This window comes from Simochromis diagramma, unplaced genomic scaffold (genome assembly GCF_900408965.1).
Source record: "Simochromis diagramma unplaced genomic scaffold, fSimDia1.1 OVJJ01000802.1, whole genome shotgun sequence".
Taxonomy (NCBI): Eukaryota; Metazoa; Chordata; class Actinopteri; order Cichliformes; family Cichlidae; genus Simochromis; species Simochromis diagramma.
In genome coordinates, this window is record NW_024387492.1 from 19628261 (window position 1) to 19634371 (window position 6111).

Consider the following 6111-nt stretch of genomic DNA (forward strand, 5'->3'; position numbering starts at 1 on the left):
GCCTCCGGGAAGTTAAATTGTATCTTTAATATTAACTTTTTAAATATTTGTGAAATATCAACGAGAAATGAAAGAAAATGTTGCAAAAACTATTCTGATTTTGACCACAGTCTCTATAAAAATGGATATTCCTACCATTATGTCACTAAGCCGATTTTACAATTTTTCACAATTTTAGTGCCACTCAAGCCAAAACGAGTGAATCAGAGCTACAATCAACAAGCTCTCAAGAAGAAGTAAAACTTACACGGTCCTTTAGGGCCTCACTCAGTCAATATACTGAGTCACTATGGTGGAGGCTGAAACTCAGCAGGAGCCCATGTGAGATGTGTTATACAGTAACAAAACTTCAACAGTTACAGCCTGTAACTATAAAGTGACAGCTCTGTCAGGTTCAAAGATGCAAATACAGGCCATTTACCATTTAAAGTGAAAAAAACAACAACTTGTTAACCAGCTCTGGTCATGGTTATTTAAATGTGCCATCCATTTAATGAAACCAAATATGACCTAATCCTCCAGCACAAATTTGTTACTCGGCGTTCAGGATAAGAGAAATTCTTACAGTCAACTCAGTGTTGCTTTCTGAACTCATGAAACTTCGGTGCTGCTGGGAGGCCAGACTGTCCCATCCTGTACTTTTCTGATGTTGAAAAACCAAAATTAGACATGTGCTGAGAAGAAATTATTTAAAGAATTTAATGATTGGTGGTTGCATTCAACTGGTTGGAGTCGGCCCTCGTTGCACAATTGTTGCTAATTTTTATGTTGATTTCACTTCTTGTTACTTGCTGCTGCGATGATACAGCTCTACCACAGCGATCAGTGCAATTGTTTTCTTCTCATCAGATCCCTATCACACGTCTGCTTCTGTCTGCCCCGCTAAAATCTTCATGGCCCTTTGAGGAATTTGAAGCCTGTTAATTCCTCTGAGCTCCCGAGACACTTGCTACCACGTTCATTCCACATTTACTACACATTAACAACACATTTATTGCCAACACTCAAATTATATGAGTAACTGCCAACCAAGTCCATGTTGTGGAGATGATTTCATTTCAGGAAACTAAAGCAAAAGCAACAAGGCTTTCTAAGCTATATAAGCTTTTACAGTCAAAAAGTCAAAAAACACTTTTTTTTTTTTAGCACATTGAATGTTAAGTCTGGTTTTTGCTTTAATTAATGAACTGTAAAAGTAAACAATATTTTTATACTTATATACAATGCCCCACAATGTAATAAAACTCAGCTTTATTACCTGGTAAGTGGCAAACAAAACATAAAGCAGAGAAGAGCTGGAACAAACTAGCAGACAGGAGTACACACAGCACGAGGGGATATCACAACGACATGACAAAGAACAAAGGGAAACTGAAGACTTAAATACACATGAGGTACTTAGGGACATGGAACACACCAGGAAATGCAGATGAACTAAATCTAACTAACGAGACAGGGAGAGCAAAAAAATCCCACTAGACAAGAGGACAAGATCGCAACAGAAGCTGAAGACAGAACACAGAAGAGACAAAGACAGACTGGACATGAAAAGGGACATGAAGCAAACAAGAACCACGAAATAGTAAGATAAGTAAGCAAAACTCAAAGGCCCTAAAAAACTAAAAGTAAGTATCTCATGAATGAATAACAAATCCAACAGAGTGAAAAAAAACGACCATTAACCGATAGAAACTGTAAAATGTAGATACTCTGTTGTCCCTGCCATGTCACCAAAGAGCCGGTCATTAGATGAACCAGGAAACATTTGAGCCAATTGGACTGTTGCATTCACACTGTAGATTTATAACTTTCACCTGTGCAGTCGGGGTGAGGGGGAACTACAGTAATGTAGAAAAGCTGTAGGTCAGATGAGCAGACGATGGTTGGATTGGCCGTAACACTGTGAAACTTCAGCGTGCAAAGTAGAAGCAGACGTGTTTAAAAAAAAGATTATTCATGAGTTTTTATGTGTGTGTTGTGGCTCTTTTCATATTCATTCAAGTAGAGGCTTGGTTTAAATAGCTGCCCACATGTGTTACCAGGATGATCACGTAATGCAGAGTGTTGCTTCCAAAACGATTTCATTATAATGCATTTATGACAGCATTATATTATATGACTCTGACAATACACTGGGTGCATGTCTGACATGTCTTATTTTCTCACATAAAGTCATAGATTACTCATTTATGGATGAGTCTGCTCAAATCAGATGCTTGTTATGTTTGTCAGCAGGAAGGTTCTGGAGTGCCCTTTGGTAGACAATCTATTTAACATCGACACTAATAGCATGGTTAAAGGGTGTTGATCCTATCTCTTCTGTATTATTTCATTTATTGGCTGTTTTAAGTGCAAATACTGATATATTGGCAATTAAGCTAATATCAGCCAGTATATCAGGTCTGCCAATATCAGAATCAGAATCAGAATCAGAATACTTTATTAATCCCGAGGGAAATTAGGGGATTGTGAAAATTACAGCAATATATTAGACTTGCTGTAATTTTCAGTGGGTTTTTGTCCTTCACACATCTTCAAACGTCACCATGAGCATTTCAGAAGCACTGCTAAAATCTGCACTGTGTATTTTGTTGTGAAAATTGGCTGGATTTTCTGTGTCTGTGGCACATCTGGAGGAATATCAACCATTGTGTGGTGTGGGTGTGTTGAGCTGACACAGCCAGACTATAAGGTGGCTCTACAGATCCCCACACTGAGTGTTGAAATTCATCCAGAATTAAAGATTTAGGGCTTCAAATGATGACCTTGACAGTAAAGGTCACAAGTTTTAACAGGGAGTCAGTTATTTACAGGAATTTCTTGAGCATGATTATGATGAACAAAATGTTTGACTTAATTTATGTTACTTGGGATGCTGAGACTTTAATGCCCTAGTAATCAAGATTTTATATCAGTAAAAAGAATTTCTCTGTTTGCTAATTTTATGTTATTTATGCTAGGAGCCCAGCATTACTGATGAACATCCACATACCTAATCAACAATAGAGTTTTAGCTGATGAAAGCGGTCACTTGTAGTGACAGAGTGACAAAGACTAATCACTGGCTCTACAGCTCTTACTTTTTTAGTTTCTTTTACCTTGTCAGCTTCAACACTCTCATCAACCATGTTTCCTGCTGCCCCTGGCAGTTGTTTTCAGCAGAAAACCAGTGGCTCGAGGCGACAAGTTCAAACGTGTTCTGCTGTCATTTTGGTGGAGAAAGCTGATACAGCCAAAATCAAATTGATTGTTTAAAAAAATAGGTGGAATTTAAAAGTTATCTGCATGTACTCAAAATCAATCAAAATTAATAATAGAACATAAAAAATACCTGTAAAAAAGTATAGTGTTGGGAGAAAATAAACAAAAATGGGTTGTTCGTTGCTCATATCTAAACAATAGTAGTATTGATAGTTTAGTTAGTTACTGTCTTGGAACCGTGACCACATAATTTCCTCTGGGATTAATAAAGTATTCTGATTCCGATTGATTATACTGTTGTCTAGTAAATATACAAAATGCTAATTTTGCTTCAATGGCATGTGTCTTTATGCATTCATCTTAACATGATACATTTGATGTTCACGTTTCTTGAAGATAAATTGAAAGCATTTTCATGTTTTCAGTGCATATATTTCTTTTTGTTGCCCCCCTCCCAAACCTTCCACGTTTCAGTGTATGATCTCTGTAGCTGGAGCAGAGCACAGCTAAGTGAGGCTATCTGATTTCTTCTCCTGTTTACAGGAGAGATGGGGCGGAACAGCCCTTTAACAATGGAAGCGTGAATCCTCCTGCTCTGCTTTGCAGCATTCCCCACATTTCTACCACACTTTGCTACAGTTTCTTATGTGCAAAGAGAAAGATACAAGCAAAAGAGAGAACGGATGATGGACATTTTGATACAAATGATTCACAGAAAGTGAATGAGTACTAAGCACTGTTTACACCATGATGCTTTTGTCAGTCACAACAAACAACCTAAGTATTTTCAACATAATACTAAATGGTATTATTATTAATTTCAATCTGCTAGTCACGTACAATTAGGACCACAAGTTTTTGCACATTTTTTTTTTTTTGAAATTGTGTGATTGTGTTGTATTAACTGTTTCGTGGCCAGGTGAAGCCTGTTTTCTCCTTTAACACGAAAGATTAAGAAGAGTAAAGATCACTAGTTGTAAAATAGATGGCAAAAATGTGGAGTGACAAACTGACTGATGAAACCAAGATCAACTTCAGCCAGAACAATAAAATGAGGAAAGAGAAACACCACAGGGACAAATACATACAATGGTTATGAGGCAAGGTTATGGCATTTATGGAGCAGGGTCACCAGTGTTTATTGACGATGTGACTTTCATGACTCTCTTGAAGAAAGTGTTCGTGTTAGTGTGAACTTAATTTCAGAGGAATATTCACACTTTCCCTCAAGCGGGTGTCTTCTCTTAACTTATATTTGGCTATATTTGAAATAGTATTTCATTGATTTCCTGACACATCCAATATGTGAGGTGGACACTGGCATCCATATGTTTTGATTGTATTGCATGTTCCATTATAGAGAAATAAATAACCAAATGTCAGTAACATTAAGGCTTTCTTAGTCATAGAAAATTAGATGACATGGCAAACACGTACTTGCATCAACAAACCCAGTGACAAGATACATTTATAAAATACATTAAAGGGTTGATTTGCTTGTCATGAGCAACAAACGTGGAGGGCCACGTCGGGTGGAAACACAGCTGCAGTTCTTGTTACCCAGAGTCTGAGTGCCAGAGCTGTCAGCTGTGGGGTAAAACAAATCCTGGTGCTGAGCGCACGCTGACTGACTTTTATTGAGGTGTTTACCTCCCACATGCATGATTTCCATTGATTCAGAAGTGGAAACTGTAACGCTGAAACGCACAAATGTCAAAAGTCAAACTAATACCAAAACTACGGTGTTGCCACACATTAAAGTCCTACACAGTAGTGAGGTACAGTATTATCCTGTGCTAAGAAGCATGAGATTAATAGTGCATCCTGATTCTGTTGGGTTCCACTTAATGTTTAGGAAAGGTACATTGCTAAAAAACAAAACTGTTTGATTCATCTAAAAGCCAGAAAAAATGTACACTTCTTTATGGCCATTTGACTCTGTTAATCAGGTTCTTCAATGCTGAAATAAGCTCCACTTGATACAAACATCACAACTGTGACACATAAGCCCCTTTTCCATTAGTACCTACTACATAGTTCACCACGGTTTTCAGGGTTTTCCATTAGGTCATAGTACCTGGTACCAGGTACTTTTTTAGTACCCAAGCAATCCAAGCATGATACTAAAAAGTGATGTTGTCAGACTGCATGCCACTGATTGGCTGATCAGTAGCGTCACTCGATAAGTCATGAGAGCATCTCGTTCAACAAAATTAAAGCCGCCATTTTTGAAACCCTGCAGGGGGGGAAAGAACAAAAAACAACAGGTGATACCTGAATCTGATGAAAAGCTACAGACCGATCAGCAGGCATATTCTTGTGTTGTGTTGCATATTAATTACGTCTCAGGACACATGTTAGGTAGAACTGGATTGTAATGGAAAACCAGTCGATCTGTGGCGAGTCGATACAAGTAGGTAGTAAGAGAAAAAGTGCTTTAGGCTTCTGATGACAGTGCTGAGACGGTGCATATTGCGTGACACAGTAAAATGAATCTTGGATGGCAAACTGCTCTCTCCCACTGGGGCATGGATGTGGGACATGAAGGGGTGTCCTCTGGTCATGGGTTATGGGTTAGAGCATATGCTTATAGGATTGGGATCTGGGGAGTGTGTGCACAGTTTTTGCAGCATGGTAGAGCACATGTTCTGTGGAAAGGCACTGCCTCCATCAACACTGTTGTGTTGATGTGTGGTACCTATTTAAGTAACATCCACCTGAATGGCAGCATCCAAGATTTCCCAAAATACTCTGCAGCCAGTATTTTCAAGGTTGTCTTCCCAGAACAATAGGACGAAAAACACTGCCATGGAAAAAAGGCAGTGGTAGAAGAATTATTTCTTTTATCCTGCCCTTTTTCACTGAAAAAAATTCTCTGTCATCAAGTCACTCGCAGAGCATGCCATCTCT